The sequence below is a fragment of the Trachypithecus francoisi genome, unplaced genomic scaffold (genome assembly GCF_009764315.1).
Source record: "Trachypithecus francoisi isolate TF-2019V2 unplaced genomic scaffold, Tfra_2.0 Lachesis_group19, whole genome shotgun sequence".
NCBI lineage: Eukaryota > Metazoa > Chordata > Mammalia > Primates > Cercopithecidae > Trachypithecus > Trachypithecus francoisi.
The window spans coordinates 4,507,367-4,526,241 of NW_022681464.1; positions in this window are offsets into that span (position 1 = coordinate 4,507,367).

An 18,875-nucleotide genomic window follows, 5' to 3' on the forward strand; every position below is an offset into this window, starting at 1 on the left:
TGCCCCGGCTGATCTGACAGGAGGCAGAGTTCAGGCGGTAATGCTTGCTGGCCTGCCGCTCACCTTCTGCTGTGTGGACTAGTTCCTAACAGGCCACAGACCTGTACTGGTCTGCAGCCCAGGGGTTGAAGACTCCTGAGCTAGGGGTCTCCCAGAGCAGTATTCTCCATAGACCTGGCTAGGACTTATTTCTGCCCAGCCATCAAAGCTTCCTACTTTCTTCTCAGAGGTTATTATACTTTTAGAGAATAGTGGATAGAACTATTTGTTCATTTAAAAAATTTTTTATTGTGGGAAATTTCAACATATAAAAGTTGAGAAAATTATGAATGAATCTTTATATATAATCATCACTCAGCTTCAACAGTTAGAAACATCTGATCCATCTTGTTTCACCTATAATTCCTCTGTATTAGTCCATTTACATTGCTGTAAAAAATACCTGAGACTGGGTAATTTATAAAGAAAAGAAGTTTATTTTGGCCCCCAGTTTTGCAGGCTGTACAGGAAGTGTGCTGCCGGCATCTGCTTCTGGTGAGGGCCTCAGGAAGTTTACAATCATGGCAAGATAAAGAGGGAGTAGGCATGTCACATAGTAAGACAGCGAGGAGGAGGGGCCAGGCTTCTTTTAAAGTTCTGGCCAGCTCCCCAGTGAACTAATAGAGTGAGAACTCAGATATCACTAAGGGGATGTCACTAAGCCATTCATGAAGGATGCACCCCCATGATCTGACACCTCCCTCTACGCCCCACCTCCAACACTGGGGATCACATTTCAACCTGAGATTTGGAGAGGACATCCATCCACAGTATCACCCTCTCTCTCCAAAGGCAACAACAACAACAGTAACAAAACCCTGGATTCTTTTTGGGCAAATTCCAGGCAAAATATCATTTTGTTCATAAATACCTTTATGAGCATTTAAGGACCCTTTTAAAAAATCTCATCACTATATAATGATGGTGAGTATTTTAGTATGTAAATATATGTAAAACATAAGGACTTTAAGAATAGAACCATAATATCATTATATTGTAAAAATAAGAAAATAATTATTTAATATCATCAAATATCCAGTGACTGTTCAAATTTTCCTAATCATCTTATAACTTTTTTAATTTTTAAAATTCTTTTTTTTTAATTTTTATTGGCCCACGGTAAGTGTATATATTTATGAGGTACATGAGATATTTTAATACAGGCATACAATGGGTAATAATCGCATCAGGGTAAATGAGATTTTACCCTGTTCTGTAATGTTTTGTCATTACTTTCTTTTTTTTTCTTTTTTCTTTTTTTTCTTTTTCAAAGTCTTTTTGACTTTCAAAGTCTCACTCTTGTCCCCCAGTCTGGAGTGCAGTGGTGCGATCTCAGCTCACTGCAACTTCCGTCTCCTGTGTTCAAGCGATTTTCCTGCCTCAGCCTCCCGACTAGCTGGGATTACAGGTGCAAACCACTACACCCAGCTAATTTTTTTTGTATTTTAAATAGAGACAAGGTTTCACTGTTAGCCAGGCTGGTCTTGAACTCCTGACCTCAGGTGATCCACCTGCCTTGGCCTCCGAGGCATGAGCCACCCTCCTTGGCTCTCAGGCGTGAGCCACCACGCCTGGCTGTCATTACTTTCAATGTCAAAAACCACAATTACTTTTGTAGCAACCTAATAATTTACATTCCCACCAACAGTGTATAAGGGTTCCTCTTTTGCATATCCTTGCCAGCATTCATTATTGCCTTTCTTGAGGATAGAAGCAATTTGAACTAGGGTTAGACGATATCTTATTGTAGTTTTGATTTGCATTTCTCTAATGATCAATGATGTTGATCACCTTTTATAGACCTCTTGACCATGTCTTCTTTTGAGAAAAGTCCTATTCAGATCTTCAGCTCATTTTTAATTGATTAGATTTTTTCCTATAGAGTTGTTTGTGTTCCTTATATATTCTGGTTTTTAATACTTTGTCAGACGAGTAGTTTGCAAATATTTTCTCCCACTCTGTGGGTTTCTCTTCACTTTGTTGGTTGTTTCCTTTGCTGTGCCAGAAACTTTTTAACTTGATGTGATTTCATTTGTCCATTTTTGCTCTGGTTGCCTGTGCTTTTTGGACATTACTCAATAACTCTTTGTCCAGATCATTGTCCTGGAGAGTGTCCTCAATGTTTTCTTTTAGTAGTTTCCATAGTTCTATGTTGGGAGCTGAAAAGGCCAAAGGGATCGTGACCAACTCAACATTCCACTGGAGGCTATACGATCGAACAGAAAACCTTCTATCATGAATGCAGGATGTGGGCAAACTCATACTGCGCCTGCTGCTGGAAGGTTTGCTGAGGGCGGTCACTCCCTGGCACCTGGCTCCTTGAGGTTATCTGCTGGGACATCTAGAGCTTATTGTTTGAGGAATGCAGTCTTGCAAGCCTACTCTAGACCAAGCAGCTGACCTTTTCTGCCACCCCACTTCTCACTATCTCTTTTACCAATAAATACTAAGGGCTGTGGAAAGCCTGGGCCCTTGTCCACTAGAGTCAAGGTGCCCCCTGACCCCTTCTTCCAAATATACTTGTTTGTCTTTGTCTTTATTCCTGCATTCACTCTCTTTGTTCAGTCCACCAGGGATTGAGGTCAGTAGCAGTTTTAGGTCTTAAATTTAAGAACACAGTTTCAGTGTTATAATATTCTTTATTTGTCTGTGTACTTACTGTTACCAGTGAGTTTCCTACCTTCAGATGATTTTTTTTTTTCTTTTTTGAGACAGGGTTTCACTCCCATTGCATAGGCTGGAGTGCAATGGTGCCATCTCGGCTCACTGCAGCCTCTGCCTCCTGGGCTCAAGCAATTCTCTGCCTCAGCTTCCCAAGTAATGGGACTATAGCTGCACACCACCACACCCAGCTAATTTTTGTATTTTTTGTAGAGACAAGGGTTCACCATGTTGCCCAGGCTGGTCTCAAACTCCTGTGCTCAACCTCCCACCTCAGCCTCCCATGGTGGTGTGAACCACCATGCCCAGCCCAGATGACATGTTATTGCTTGTTAATATCCTTTTCTTTCAGATTGAAGAACTCCCTTTAGCATTTCTTGTAGGACAGGTCCGGTGTGGACAAAATCTCTCAGCTTTTGTTTTTCTGGAAAAGTGTTTATTTCTCCTTCATTTTTGAATATTTTAATTGGATACAATATTCCAGCATAAAAGTATTTTTCCTTCAGCACTTTAAATACATCATGCCATTCTCTCCTGGTCTGTAAGTTTTCAACTGAAAAATCTCCTGCCAGACATATTGGAGTTCTTTTATATGTTATTCTTTTCATTTAAAGGAAGGAAGGAAAGAAAGACGGACTCACTAGGCCGGGCACGGTGGCTCAAGCCTGTAATCCCAGCACTTTGGGAGGCCGAGACGGGCGGATCACGAGGTCAGGAGATCGAGACCATCCTGGCTAACACTGTGAAACCCCGTCTCTACTAAAAAATACAAAAAACTAGCCGGGCGAGGTGTCGGGCGCCTGTAGTCCCAGCTACTCGGGAGGCTGAGGCAGGAGAATGGCGTAAACCCGGGAGGCAGAGCTTGCAGTGAGCTGAGATCCGGCCACTGCACTCCAGCCCGGGCGACAGAGCGAGACTCCGTCTCAAAAAAAAAAAAAATAATAATAATAATAATAATGCTGAACGGCAAAGATAAGGAGGAAATCTTGAACATAATAAGTGGAAAATGACTCATCACTTAAAAGATTAAGAAATGACTTCTCAGCAGAAACAATGAAAGCCAGAAGGCAGTGGGATAACATATTTAAAGTGCACAAAGAAGAAAAACCTGTCAACCAAGAATTTTGTATCCAGCAAAGCTACCTTTCAAAAATGAAGATTAATAAAGACTTTCTCAGATAAACAAAAACTGAGAGAATTTGTTGCTAGCAGAACTGCTTTATAAGAAATGCCAGGCTGAGTGTGGTGGCTCATGCCTCTAATCCTAGGACTTTGGGAAGCTGACGTGGAAGGATCGTTTAAACAGAGGAGTTCGAGACCAGCTTGGGCAACATAAGGAGACCTCGTCTCTATTAAAAAATAAAAATAAAAAATAACTACCCAGGCATGGTGGTGCACACCTGTAGTCCCAGCTACTTCGAAGTTGAGGCAGGAAGATCACTTGAGCCTGGGAGGTTAAGGCTGCAGTGAGCTGTGACCACACCATTGTACTCCAGCTTGGGTGACAAAGTGAAACCCTGTCAGAAGAAAGAAAAATAAAAAGAGTCTGGGCGCGGTGGTTCACACTTCTAATCCCAGCACTTTGGGAGGCCGAGGCAAGCGGATCACGAGGTCAGGAGATCAATACCATCCTGGCTAACACGGTGAAACCCATCTCTACTAAAAATATTTTAAAAAGTGGTGGCTTGTGCCTATAGTCTGAGCTACTCAGGAGGCTGAGGCAGGGGAATCGCTTGAACCCAGGAGGCGGAAGTTGCAGTGAGCCGAGATCACACTACTGCACTCCAGCCTACATGACACTACATGACAGAGCAAGACTCCATCTCAAAAAAAAAAAAAAAAAAAAAAAAGAAGAGGAAAGAAAAAGAAAAAACAAATACTAAAGGAATATCTTCAGGCTGTAAGCAAGTGGCCCCCAGATGAGAATTAAAATTCCCATGAACAAAAACCAAAATGCACTAGTAAAGGTGCACTCCTTGTAGCTGAATGGCGAGTTTTTTTCTGAAGGAAGTTCTAAATAGCACAACTCTGTGTCAATACACAAAATTCCTCCTCATTCTTTTTCACAGTTATCTAGTACTTGCTGAGTGATTTTACATCATTTTATTCAGTCAGTCCTTTGAGTTGTTTCTAGTTTTGCTTTTTGCTTTTTGTTTTGTTTTGTTATCTCAGTATGGTAACAAATAGTCTTCTTCATAAGTAATTTTTTATTTTTGCAAGTATATCTTTGGCATAGATTTCTACCAAGTGGGATGAATGGCTTAAAGGGTAAATACACATATAATTTTGCTATATATTGCTAAAATTCCCTCCATGAGGGTTGTGCCATTTTGATTTCCGTTAAGCAATTTATGAAAGTGCCTTTTTCCTTGGATCTTCATCACTGATAATGTTGTCAAACTTTTGGATTTTTGCCAGTCTAATATCTTAATGTAGTTTAAAAATGCATTTATCTTTGATAAGTGTGCTGTGTTGAGTATGTTTTCATAAATTTAAGATCCATTTGCCTTTTTTTTTTTTTTTTTTGAGATGGGAGTCTTGCTCTGTCACCCAGGCTGGAGTGCAGTTGCATGATCTTGGCTCACTGAAACCTCTGCCTCCCAGGTTCAAGTGATTCTCCCGCCTCAACCTCCCAAGTAGCTGGGATTACAGGTGCACGCCACCAGGCCAGCTAATTTTTGTGTTTTTCTTAGAGACGGGTTTCACCATGTTGGCCAGGCTGGTCTTGAACTCCTGACCTCAAGTGATCCGCCTGCCTCAGCCTCCCAAAGTGCTAGGATTACAGGCGTGAGCCACTGCACCTGGCCCCATTTGCATTTTTTTCTGTGAGCTTTTTGTGCATATATTTTGGTCAGTTTTCTATTGTATTAGTGGCCTTTATCTTCTCTTTTTTTGGTGCTTTCTATATATTAGGGATAATATCTTTTTTTTTTTTTTTGTAACAGGGTCTCATTCTGTCACCCAGGCTGGAGTGCAGTGGTATGATCATGGCTCACTGCAGCCTTGATCTCCCTAGACTCAAGCAATCCTCCCACCTCAGCCTCCCAAGTAGCTGGGATCACAGGTGTGTGCCACCACACCCAGCTAATTTTTGTATTTTTGTAGAGATAGGGTTTTGCCATGTTGCCCAGGCTTGTCTCAAACTCTTGAGCTCAAGCAATCCCCCCACCTCGGCCTCCCAAAGTGCTAGGACTAAAGGTGTGAGCCACTGCGCCTGACCAATAATAACTCTTTAACTATGAAATAAGTTGCAAATCTTTTCCCCAATTTTTCATATGTCTTTTTTCATTTCTTAACAATATGAACTTTTGTATCAAAATACAATTTAAATCTTGATTTTGTCCCATTGTATTTGAGTGACTTGCATCAGGTGGTCATTTAACTTTTCAGAACCTATTTTTTTAATTGGTAGAATAAGGATAATAATTGCTCTTTTTGCCTTAAACTTATGCTATAAGGACTAAATGGTGCTTGTTGAAATGCTTTGTAATGAGTTATTCAAATTTAAGTCATTTCAAAGTGATACTTAGCACATCTAATAGTACAATTTATACAGATAAGAGAAAGCTGTTTTCTCTTTTCTCCCTTGCTCTCTGCTTAGAGGTAATCTGCATGTAATATAATAGTGGTCTTCTAGAATCAGTAAATAAACCTACCTACTGCCTTGTCCTCAGGGGTAACTAACTTAGAATGAGACAACCCACTCTGGTCCCCTTCCACGCGTGGAAGCTTTATTCTTTCACTCTTCACAATAAATCTTGCTGCTGCTCAAAAAAAAAAAAAAAAAAGACTAACTTAGAATGAAGGGGAAAAATAATGCCTTTGATTACAAATTACTAAAAAGTAGTAGGCAAGTTTTAGAGCCAACAAACTGCTAACATGGCGGGCTTCATCACTATTTTTCTCTTTCAAATTATAGTCAGAAATTGATCATTTGGTTATGTGAAATCAAGCACTGCTTAAATCTATAGAGTAGAAACCTAGAAACCTAAGAATCCTGTGCTGGTCCAAAGGGAGTGATTAATCTCAATAGATTGTTCATGGTCAGTTACAGATTCAGTTCCTTTTTCTACTCTTTACCCCCTTCTCACTACTGTACTTGACTAGTCTTAATAAATAAATAAATAAATAAATAAATAAATAAATAAATAAATAAAGAGAAAGAGCCCTGGACTGGGTGAGAAAGAGATTTTGAGACTATATAAAATAAAAGACACAACTCCTGTCCTCACTTTGCTTTAAAGTCTGGTTGAATGATCTAATATATACACCCTTATAAACAGCTGAGATCTTCTTCATTCGATGTCAGTTAGGATTATTGGTTACTAAAACAGAAGTTAATTTTGGCTAATTTAAGCAGACTGAAAAGAAACTGGATAATCCACAGAACTGACAGAAAACATAAGCTAATGGAGGCAGCAGGAACCACAGTCAAGGTCTTGCCTCAGAGTCTTCTTAGGGCATTGCCATGGACAACGCCAGTAGATACTGGCCTCTGTTCTTGGTTGCCATGAGGTAGGGTGCAGGCAGATCCTCCCCATACCAGCTTTGGCTTCCATAGCGGAGGACAGCACACCTTATCCCCTGCAACACCTCACATAGTGAGAAATCTCTCCAAAATAACAGAGTGGATGTCGACTGTCACCCAAAACGTGTCTAATACACACCTCAGACTTAACTGACCCCCACAGAACTTTTGTTTTCTTCATCTAAGCCTGCTTCTTCCTCACTTCAGTCTACATTGTGTGTGTGTGTGTGTGTGTGTGTGTGTGTGTGTGAGAGAGAGAGAGAGAGAGAGAGAGAGATAGTGGCACTTGGATTTCACTCAAATGAACTATTTCCATACCCTTCTTGATAGCATTTTTAAACACTATCCTTCCAAGTCTATAGTGACTATTTTCTAAGTGAAATTGGGAGAGATGATCTGTTACAATGGCTATAATTTTATTTATTATTTTATTTATTTATTTATTTTGAGACCGAGTTTCGCTCTTGCCACCCAGGCTGGAGTGCAATGGTGTGATCTTGGCTCCCTACAACTTCCGCCTCCCTGGTTCAAGCAGTTCTCCTGCCTCAGCCTCCTGAGTAGCTGGGATTACAGGAGCCCGCCACCAACCAGGCTAGTTTTTGTATTTTTGGTAGAGACAGGGTTTCACCATGTTGGCCAGGCTGGTCTCAAACTCCTGATCTCAGGTGATCCACCTGCCTCGACCTCCCGAAGTGCTGGGATTACAGGTGTGAGCCACCATGCCCAACCTATTTATTTATTTTTTGAGTCGGAATCTCACTCTGCTGTCCAGGCTGGAGTGCAGTGATGTGATCTCAGCTCACTGCAACCTTTGCCTCCTGGGTTCAAGCAATTCTTCTGTCTCACCCTCCCGAGTAGCTGAGATTTCAGGCACCTGCCACCGCGCCCGCCTAATTTTTGTATTTTTTTTTTTTTTTTTTTGAGACGGAGTCTCGCTCTGTCGCCCAGGCTGGAGTGCAGTGGCCGGATCTCAGCTCACTGCAAGCTCCGCCTCCCGGGTTTACGCCATTCTCTCGCCTCAGCCTCCCGAGTAGCTGGGACTACAGGCGCCCGCCATCTCGCCCGGCTAATTTTTGTATTTTTTAGTAGAGACGGGGTTTCACCGTGTTAGCCAGGATGGTCTCGATCTCCTGACCTCGTGATCCGCCCGTCTCGGCCTCCCAAAGTGCTGGGATTACAGGCTTGAGCCACCGCGCCCGGCCTAATTTTTGTATTTTTTAGTAGAGATGAAGTTTCACCATGTTGGCCAGGGTGGTCTTGAATTCCTGACCTCAAGTGATCCACCCACTTTGGCCTCCCAAAGTGCTGGGATTTCAGGCATGAGCCACTGTGCCCCGCCTGTAATTTGCTTTTATTTTTATTTTATTTTATTTATTTATTTTGAGACAGAGTCTTGCTCTGTCGCCCAGGCTGAAATGCAGTGGCGCCATCTCGGCTCACTGCAAGCTCCGCCTCCCGGGTTCACGCCATTCTCCTGCCTCAGCCTCCCAAGTAGCTGGGACTGCTGGGACTACAGGTGCCCGCCACCACGCCCAGCTAATGTTTTGTATTTTTTAGTAGAGACAGGGTTTCACCATGTTAGCCAGATTGGTCTTGATCTCCTGACCTCGTGATCCGCCCGCCTCAGCCTCCCGAAGTGCTGGAATTACAGGCGTGAGCTACCGCGCCTGGCCTGTAATTTGCTTTTAAATATTTCAGTCTACTGATGTATTATTAAGTATTTGTCAGTTAATTTAAGCTTTAATTTTAGGGGGCGGTCAGCCAATAAGAATACTGAAATGATTGCCTTAAATCAGAAAGAGCTGCACTGTAAAAGTAGCTACCACAAGACCTTCTGCTATTTACATTTTGATAGAAAACCAATGATTTGCAAATTAGCACACTGAATGTCAAAAACTGGATTTTATTGGTTTGTTATTTAGCATGATGAATGTTAGAAATAAGCTCTCATTGGTAAAATGCAGGGTATTCAATATAGGTAGATTGGCTGAAATAATTCAGAGATTTTCTCCACCCTTGGATTAACAAACTAAAGAATCTATTGAGATTATAACTTATACCCTTGGAATGGCACCTGAGCTTGGATTCCCTGGCTGTCTTGGGGAGAGCCTTTTCTGATTTCATGATGCCAAGTAGAGGGCATAAAAATCCTGCCTCTGGGATGTTGTTCTCCTTGAGTGAACCTTTCCTATAAGGTATAGTTAGAGGCCCTAAAAGGACAGAGAGCTAGAATGTCATCAAATGTACAGTTCATACTATGTACTAAATTGAATCTCTCCCCAAATTTCAAATGTTGAATCCCTAAACTTCAATGTGACTGTATTTGGAGATGAGGTCTTTACAGAAGGAATTAAGGTTAAATCAAGTCATAAGGGTAGGGCCCTGATTGAGGATTTGTGTCCTTATAAGAAGAGAAATAGATGTTCATTGCGGCACTATTCACAATAGCAAAGACTTGGAATCAACCCAAATGTCCATCAATGACAGACTGGATTAAGAAAATGTGACACATATACACCATGGAATACTATGCAGCCATAAAAAAGGATGAGTTTGTGTCCTTTGTAGGGACATGGATGCAGCTGGAAACCATCATTCTCAGCAAACTATCACAAGAACAGAAAACCAAACACTGCATGTTCTCACTCATAGGTGGAAACTGAACAATCAGAGCACTTGGACTCGGGAAGGGGAACATCACACACCCGGGCCTATTATGGGGAGGGGGAAGGAGGGAGGGATTGCATTGGGAGTTATACCTGATGTAAATGACGAGTTGATGGGTGCTGACGAGTTGGTGGGTGCAGCACACCAACATGGCACAAGTATACATATGTAACAAACCTGCACATTATGCACATGTACCCTAGAACTTAAAGTATAATAATTTAAAAAAAAAGAAAAAAAAAAAAAAGAAAGAGAGACCAGAGCATGCGCTTTCTCTGTCCTCTGCTCTCTCCCTCGCTCCACATGCACACATTGAGAAAAGTTCCTGTGAGCACACAGTAAAAAGGTGGCCATCTATAAGCCAGGAAGACAGCCCTCACCAGAAACTGTGCTGGAGTTCCAGCCTCCAGAACTGTGAAGAAATAATTTTTGTTGGTTAAGCCACTCAGTTTCTGATATTTTGTTATGATAGCCTGAGTAGACTAAGAAATATGAATTGTTTTGTGTCTGCTTTTAAAATTATTTATTTATTATTATTCTTATTATTTTTTGAGATGGAGTCTCACTCTGCCACCCAGGCTAGAGTGCAGTGGCACAGTCTTGGCTCACTACAGACTTGACATCCCAGCCTCAAGCGATCCTCCCAACCCAGCCTCCCAAGTAGCTGGGTCCACAGGTGTATACAAACACACCTGGCTAATTTAATTTGTGTAGAGACAAGGTCTCACTATGTTGCCCAGGCTGATCTCTAATTCTGAGGCTCAAGTGATTCCTCTGTTTCGGTCTCCCAAAATGCTAGGATTATAGGTGTGAGTCATCATGCTTGGCCTGTGCCTGCTTATTAATGAATATTTGCTTAATGAATGTTTGCATACATGGCAGAATTTGGTCCGAGGCTCGTTTTTATTAAAACCTAGTAGTAAGGTTGTAGTGGGTAGCTAACCCCTACCCACCAGAAACCTCTTTGGTACTGTTAGCCACCTGAAAATACCTATTTTGGGAGCATGTGTCCAAATTGGTTTAGGTTAGCTTACAACATGGTCTGGAGTTGAGACAGTGTATCTGGAAGAAAGATCATATCAGAAAATCTAGAAAGTCTAATTACCTTACCAATAGCTCTAATAGTTTTAGTCTTTCTCCTGAATCACCTGCTATGTTAGTCTGGGTCATCCAAGAAGGAACATCTCATCCAAGATGAGAACAGACATGGTGGTAATTTTTTTTGGTCTCTTGAAATAGTGCAGTGGCATAATCAGGACTCACTGCAGCCTTGACCTGCTGGGCTGAAGCAATCCACCCTCCTCAGCCTCCCAAGTAGCTGGGACTACAGGGGCACACTACCATGCTGGCTAATTGTTTGTATCTTTTGTAGAGATGAGGTCTCACTGTGTTGCCCAGGCTGGCCTTGAACTGCTGAGCTCAAGAAATCCTCCCACATCAGCTTCCCAAAGTGCTAGGATTACAGGCATGAGCCACCGTATCTGGCTGATATGCAAGTAATTTATGTGAGAAGAAATGTCTGTGAAGGTGGGGAGGGAGCCAGGAAGAGCCTGCAAGAGCCTTCATAGCATCGTACAGATTGGATCCCAAGTGAAGGAGAGAGGAAAGGAAGAGAGGTTGAGTGAAGAAGTGCCTTAGGTTGAAGTACAGTTCTGAGCTTGGCAAGGCCACGGGGGAGGGCTTGGGCTAAAGCTACACATCAGAGGAGTCTCCTGTCTTCCAGGAATAGGCCTGTCATACCACCCCTGCTGTGAGAAGTCACTGGCTAAGAGCAGCCCACAGGAGGCATGGCTTCCACGTGAAAGCCATGATGAATTTCAGAGCGCTGCAATTGGGGATGGTAGTTATTTGTATTCCCAGCAGTTGGAGATCTGCGAGGTTCTAAGTGTAATTTTTAGATCAGCTTGAGAAAGAAAATCATTTGTTTTTAAAGTTGCATTCTATTCAGTTTAGACACAGACCAGGTGGTATCTGAGGTCCACACTGTTCAGGATTCAAGAACAGAGCAGTTGTATTTGGGGAAGGACGTGCTGCTGACCCACTGCTTTTGCTGAGGTATCTGGGTATTATTTACTATAGAGGCAACGAAAGGCCTTTATTGGTCTGGCTACCTGTTTCAGCCTCCATGCAAGTTGGGGCCTGTATTTCACCATGCCAGCCCTCCCAATAAAGAAGCATGATGGACTTGTTAAAAAATGGTATAGGCCGGCCAGGCACGGTGGCTCACGCCTGTAATCCCAGCACTTTGGGAGGCTGAGGTGAGAGAATCACCTGAACTCAGGAGGCAGAGGCTGCAATGAGCTGAGATCACCCCACTGCACTCCAGCCTGTGTGACGAGAGTGAGAACCTGTCTCAAAAAAAAAAAAAAAAAAAAAAAAAAGAGGTGTAGGCTCGTTTTTCTCAACCTACCCTGGTAAAAGAAAGGGCCCTTTGATGAAGGTGATGGACTCTCTCCCTCCAAGAGACACAAGCATAGGATCATGTATTATTTCAGGGGCTTTGTGGACTCCCGGAAGCTATTCATGAATCCTGAGGCAAAAAAAGAACTTTTATCTGAGGGTCTCAGTCAGTATTTGTTATTATATAATTCCCCCCTTCATCACAAAATCAACATACAGTCTCTCCTGATTTAGTATTTTAACATTAGGGTCTTCGTGTTTGTGTGTGAGAAGTGGGGAGAAGAAAAGGCGATACAGAATTCCTTTAATATCACAATTATATCAAATAAGGAAAGGAATAGGGTAGGAAGCTGAACAAAAGGGAATGAAAAGCTGAGGAGCAAAACTAGTACTCCATATGCGAATTTAAGTCCAACAATACATTCCCAAGGGATCAAGTATTCTGGAGAGAGAGAGTGTGCATGTGTTAAGGTTTATATTACCAAGTTTTAAAAGTGTCCTATACATACAGCCTTTAAAAACAAGACCGTAAAGCATTTTATGCATAAGAAATTTTTACTAAGAAAAATAAGAACACACATCTCATTACAACATATCACAAAAGATAAAAAATAATTCACATAATTGTGAAGTTTTTAGACTGATTCTTGGAACCATTTTTAACAAGTCAATCTGGTATATGTTCTATACAAGGCATTCCTTTTAAACTAGCATTTCCATAAGCAATTACTACAAGACTACCCATTCTATCATCTTATCAACACAAAGATGTGAAAGGCTAAGCAATGACTTGCAATATGTGGCTTCCTTGAAGTCAATAATTAGTGCTTGGGATGTTATCAAAGGGAACACAAAAATATCAACTGCAAAAGTACGGTTTTAATTTTGGTTAAATTTCAAGGCCATTAGGCAAAGTATAATAAAACATTGGGCAGACATTTTATATTGTCATTTATTCAGCTAAACTAGGTCTTTTAAGAAAGTTCTTATTTCATACATATGTTAATATTACTACTTTCTAATTATTCTCACCTTTTGATGGAATATATGTATACAATACATAGATATCACTTAAAATATACCTTATAATTGAATTGCAAATTGACAGGTGGATTCCTAAAGTGAATATTATAATATATAAGCACAACTGAAACTGATTTGCACAGAGGTGATAACAGTTGTTGATTCTGCAAAGACTACTAAATCAAAAGATGTTAGTGAATTGGCTACCGAGACTTTTTGGTGTAATTTATTAAATTCAAAACCAAATATTTAATGTTTGTGTCCAATACTTACAATGCTGAAGACTAAATGAATAAATGGTTTATATTATATTTGAATTATAAATGGGAACAAAGTAAAAATAAGATGAACTGGTAAAATGTATTAAAAAGGACCTAAGACTAATCTCATAAGAATAGGTGAGAATTCTCATCTGAGGTAACAGTTCCTGAAGGTATTAGATAAAATTGCCTACACAGAAGCCTTTCTTCACTGAGAGGGGTCTGAGCTAAAAACCCAGGCTCTGCCACACATCATAAGACCTTTGACAAGTCACTTGACCTCTCTGTGCCTCTGTCCCTATCTGTAAATCAGGCACAGAAACAGAGGGTAGGAGTGAGGATTAAATTATGTCAGATCCTTAGAACAGCATCTGGTATAGAGTAGGTATTATCCATAAACTTTAGTTTGTCATTATTAGCCCACTGTATATACCAAATGTGTTGGTGATAATCCAATGGCTGCATAGAAATCAATGATTTGCTAGAATATACACTTAAAACTAGGAAAGGAAAAATTACTTTTCTAGAACATAAAAGAAAATCCTGAAAACCAATGAATATATACCCACAAGTTTCCCCTAGTCTTAACATTAAAAAGTGTGCTGAATGGAGGAATAACTTTCCCAATTGCAAAGTTTTTATTTGGAAAAAACTAGATTCTATAGTCATATGAAAAGTTTGTTGACAAAATACTGTTTACCAAAAGATACTAAGCATTCAAATCACTTGACTTAATGTGTCTATTTTATGCAACTGAACTATGAACATACTTCCATATTTACTTTTCTCTCTGTGATGCACAATTTTCCTTATTTAAGAAAGGAAAATAATGTTCTTAAAATCCAATCGCTAGTCTATCTAAGTAACTTCTGGCAAGAATAGGATTTGTAATAATAGTCGTGTCTTAATTAGGCCCACCTGAACTTACTGAAATTTGAAATAAAGCACTGAGTTTTTTCTCTGCTTACATTAAAAAAAAAATCTTATCCTGATTTCAGATGAGAAAGTTTTCTATGGTCAAATTGCTGTGAACATTTTAAATATGAAGTATGTTCCTTCAGCTCACCTGTAGAGAGCTTCATTTTAATAATTAGATGCACAAAGTGGAAACCACGAATCAGTTGAGAGCTACATGAATGCGTGGCACCTGAACACGTGTGGTCTTGTCTTGGATGGAAACACGATGCTGGTGCCATTTCATTCTCAGGACTTTCCTTTAAATAGAAGCCCAGTAAAAAGCTATAGGTTTATATTAATCTTCTCGAGTATTACATAGGCTCACCAGAGCGGACTCCATTTTGGTAATTCAACAAAGCCCTGGAGCCTTTTTTTTTTTTTTTTTTTGAGACGGAGTCTCGCTCTGTTGCCCAGGCTGGAGTGCAGTGGCGCGATCTCAGCTCACTGCAAGCTCCGCCTCCCGGTTCACGCCATTCTCCTGCCTCAGCCTCCCAAGCAGCTGGAACTACAGGCACTCACCACCACGCCCGGCTAGTTTTTAGTATTTTTAGTAGAGACGGGGTTTCACCGTGTCAGCCAGGATGGTCTCGATCTCCTGACGTCGTGATCTGCCCGCCTCGGCCTCCTAAAGTGCTGGGATTACAGGCGTGAGCCACCGCGCCCAGCCACTCTGGAGCTTTTTAAGAGCATGAAGAAGTTAAAAAAAAAAAAAAAAAAAAAAAAAAGACAACATAACATGTCAAAGAAGAAGAGAGGAGAAAAGAATATTATAACCTCTGTTATAAAGCTAGCAGAAACAAACCAAAAAAAGTATGAAAAAGTTATCCTTGAAGGATACTGACTGGGCTTGAGAAAAAAGCTGCAGGAGCACTTGAAGTATTTTTCCCAAGGAAAGGCTTTCTTCACTCTCTCACCATCCCTTTTGGGTTTTCTGTTATCTGAGAGCCAGTAAATAATGCTTCATATTCCTTAATAATGATGTTTTGGTCTTAATTCATTGGCAACTCATCAGCAAAAATGTAAAATCCTGTTTCTCCAGAGGCTGACAATTTACAGAAAAAGGACAAAGGATACGGTAAGTCATGTCCTAAGAAAACTGATAATAGAGAAATAAATGTCCACTTGATAGCTAGTCTTTTACAAATGAAAACTGGTTGCTACGTTCACTAAGTATGCTACAAAAATTTAGAATTAAAGAGTATTCTAGTTTTTATATGTTTTCAGAAAGGTATGTTCAAAAATTTTCTATTAATTTTTGTTCTTGTAAACAGCCTGTAAAAACATAAAAGTAGATGAAAACTGTTTTGTGTAAGAACATAATTTCAGTCGATCTTTTTCATGTAAATTGAAGTATATGGTACATAAACAATAAAGAACTGCTCACTACATGCAGTACCTTGGAGCAATGCCTCTTAGCATGTTGTTCACTGTACCAGCAGCATAGGCATCACCTGGGAGCCTGTCAGAAACGGACATTCTCGGCTGGGTGCAGTGACCATGCCTGTAATTCCAGTACTTTGGGAGGCCGAGGTGGTTGGATCACTTGAGGTCAGGAGTTCGAGACCAGCCCAGGCAACGTGGCAAAACCCCGAGTCTTCTAAAAATACAAAAATTAGCCGGGTGTGGTGACTTGTGCCTACAGTCCCCGCTGCTCAGGAGGCTGAGGCGGGAGCATCATTTGAACCCAGGAGGCGGAGGTTGCAGTGAGCGTGTGCCACTGCACTCCAGCCTGGGTGAGAGAGGAAGAGACCCTGTCTCAAACAAACAAAAAAGTAGAATCTGAGGCCCCACCCCAGGTCCCCTGCATCAGCATCAGAATCTTGTTAGTTCTCCAAAAGATTCTGCTGCCTGCTTTAAGGCAGTGATTATGAAGGCAGAATTGGTGTGTCAGGGGGACCTCCTGAAGAGACACCAGCCAGGACTCTGCCCTGGGGGCCTGGAGGGAAGAGGAGCATAGGCACCTGCATTTTAAAGCTTCACAGTGATCTGAGGCAACTTCTTGGTTATGAATCCATCCTTTAAAAATATTTTAACTAAAATCTTGGACTAAAACTTCTCATTATTGTCAATAAACCTTACCCTTGCTAGTAATCCAATTTGTTCCATACAACAGGTGGTCGTGGGAGATTAGAAACACATGTATTCTCACCTTTTCCTCTTACTGACACTCTAATCATCAGAATTTCTTCTCAATTCAAAATAGAAGATTCTCTATTGCTGTTATTCAAAATAATTACCTTCTTGCTAGGTAAAGTCTCATCGAAGGTAACATTTTAATTTCTTTTCCAGCTTGATGCCATTCTGGCCTCCCCCGACTTCCTCAATGCTAATAATTCTTCCTGTATTCTTAGCTTGATATTAAGCAGTTTTACTTTATTTACATCTAATAATTGATACTTGTTAAAATATTGACTGGTAAATAACAATGAAAACAGGGAGCTTTTAAAAAAATAGAATTGTTTTAAGTAGGCTATATGCCATTTAGCCTATTTTTTCCCTTAAAATACTTAATAACTTCCATGAAGACTGTACCAGACATACTTAATAAGCAAACTTCTTAGTAAAATTACTTTAATTCAGCATATGCTCCTGCCTTCAATAAACACTAAGCAAGAAACAGGTTTATACTTATTATACTTCTTAGGTTGAACTAAAATCAAGATTTCACACAGAGAGTATTTTTAGGCGTGATTTTGTTTTGACAGAGGGAACATGAGAAACAGAAGCCTCTCAGCCAGGTGCAGTGGTGCACACCTTTAGTCCAAGCTGCTCAGGAGGCTGAGGCAGGAGGAGAGCCTGAACCCAGGAGTTTCAGGCTGCAGTGCTCTATGACCCACGCCTGTGAACAGCCACTGCCCTCCAGCAAGGGCGACACAGCAAAACCCTGTATCTAAAACAAACAAACCAAAACCCACAAACCTTTCATCTTTAATTAAAAGAAAGGAATTGTGACCATATGTTATGAAAAAGACTTCTGACTTTACTCATCTGTTCAATGAATTAACCAACTGCACTTTCCCATACTCCAAATGGCAATGCCATTGCAACCATTTTAAAATTATCAAGTTATATTCAAAATTATTATGAATTGGGCCAGGTGTGGTGGCTCACACCTGTAATCCCAGCACTTTGGGAGGCCAAGGTGGGTGGATCACCTGAAGTCAGGAGTTTGAGACCAGCCTGGCCAACATGGTAAAACCCTGTCTCTACTAAAAATACAAAAATTAGCTGGGTGTGGTGGCAGGTGCCGGTAATTCCAGCCACTTGGGAGACTAAGGCAGGAGAATCGCCTGAACCGAGGAGGCAGAGGTTGCAGAGATAATGCCACTGCACTCCAGACTGGGCGACAGGAGCAAGACTCTGTCTCAAAAAAAAAAAAAAAATTGGCCAGGCGCATGGTTCACGCCTGTTAACTCCAGCACTTTGGAAGGTCAAGATGGGCAGATCACAAGGTCAGGAGATCGAGACTCTCCTGGCCAACGTGGTGAAATCCTGTCTCTATGAAAAATACAAAAATGAGCTGGGCGTGGTGGCGCGTGCCTGTAGTGCCAGCTACTTGGGAGGCTAAGGCAGGAGAATCGCTCGAACCTGGGAGGCAGAGGTTGCAGTGAGCCGAGATCACCCCACTGCACTCCAGCCTGGTAACAGAGCAAGACTCTGTTTAAAAAAAAAAAAAAAGAAAAAAAAAGAATCAATTTGTACCCATAGGCAGAAGATTAAAAAAGTGAAGTCTCTTTTTTCCTACAAAGCAATATAAAATACTGTGCATGCTCATATTATCGATGAATATCTGTTGTTGTTACTATCCTAGAATGAGCATTTAAAAGTTTTCCTCCTTCAAAGCAACCATCATGGTAGGCAGATACATTTTCCTTTAGAATTCTTCAATATGCAAGCTACACAAGAAAACTGTTCTCATTAGCCGTAATTACCTATTTTACTGGGATTAAAAAGGGCATTTCCTGGATGAACACCAACCTTATTCATTCCCACTTAGCTCTAAATTAATTTTGGTGGCTTAAAAAAATTAAGTCTGCCTTCAATGGAGAAAGAGATGTCACTACTAATGACATTCAAAGAAACAGTATCATAGTAACATTCCAAAATTATCTCAAGTAATAAAGAGCATCAGTTCTGGAATAAGGGCATAGTTTCTCCAGTTAAATATGACTCATTTTGATGTGAAGCATGACTAACTTAGATTTTAAAAGTCATGTGATGTTCCCCATATGAGTTAGGTATCTTATACTCCCTCCTAGAATCATCTAGAAGTAACAAAAATATGTGTTTTTCATAAGCAAATCTAAATTTCTAGTTGGGCAATAAGATAGCATAAGCAA